The following is a 1,181-nucleotide window of genomic DNA, read 5'->3' as shown; positions in this document are numbered from 1 at the left end:
GATGGTTCATAACAGTAGCAAAATTAGTTATTAAGTAGCAACGAAAATAATTTTATGGTTGGGGGGTCACCACAGCATAAGGAACTGTATTCAAGGGTCGCGGCATTCGGAAGGTTGAGAACCACTGGGCCAAGCCAACCAGCGTTTTGTACCCACAGGGAGCCTTGGCATATTCCTGTGCCTTGGCATGTGGAATCTAGGGGCCAGGGAGCGCCAGTTAACTCAATGGTGCATGATGTCAGGGAAGTCTCCCCACTGACCTTGCCCCCCCAATTTGTTAGAATTTCTGAATGAAAAAAATTTTGTTGATGCCCACACACATAGTTGGTTTTTAAAAACCTATAATTTAACATTATGTAGTTTTAATAATTTTTGAAACGAATAGTGCATCCAAATAAAGCACTTTCTGAGGTAATGATTTTGTTTTAACTTCTCTATTTTAATTAAATATATAATTGAAGGTGCATTGAATTGTCAGGTAGAAGGTACGTTGACTTCAGTATATTATTGTCCAGGGAGCCCTGGTGGTGTCGTGGTTACCTTTGTGCTGCCACCCGTAAGCTCGGCAGTTCAAGATCACCAGCTGCTCCTTGGGAGAAAGACGGGGCTTTCACTAGGAGAGGGCATCCACGCAATGGCAGTGAGGGTGTTTTTGGTATATTATTGGTCAAAGAGGCCTGGTGGGTTACCAGTTGAGCTGCTACCTGAAAGGTCAGTGGTTTAAGCTCCTGGGGAAAAAGTGGGTCATCTATGACCCGTAAAGCTTTACAGCCTCAGAAACCTTAGGGGCAGTTTCTACTCTGTTCTATGGCATTGCTATGAGTCAGAACTGACTCGATGGCAGGTAGGTTGCAAATGACTAAAAGACATAAGGAGGGGAATATACATTCTGACCAGTTATTAAAAAATGAGAAAATAAATTGAGATTTTTTTAGTTATAAAGTTAGCGCATAAAAAAACCAAAACAATTTGTTGCAATAGCCACACAGAACTCACAGACAATATTCACAATTATGGGGATTTACTAGGGAAGCTAGGAGCTCTGGTGGCTTAGTGGTTATGACTTGGGCTGTTTACTGCAAGGTCAGCAGTTCTAAACCACCCGTCCACTAAGCTTTCTACTCTGCTGAAGGGTTACAGTCTCTGAATCCCACAGAGGTAGATGTACCCTGTCCTATAGG

Source organism: Echinops telfairi, unplaced genomic scaffold (assembly GCF_000313985.2).
Source record: "Echinops telfairi isolate 266 unplaced genomic scaffold, ASM31398v2 ScPeMD7_7469;HRSCAF=8507_0, whole genome shotgun sequence".
NCBI lineage: Eukaryota > Metazoa > Chordata > Mammalia > Afrosoricida > Tenrecidae > Echinops > Echinops telfairi.
Note: the sequence above shows the minus strand (reverse complement) of the source record.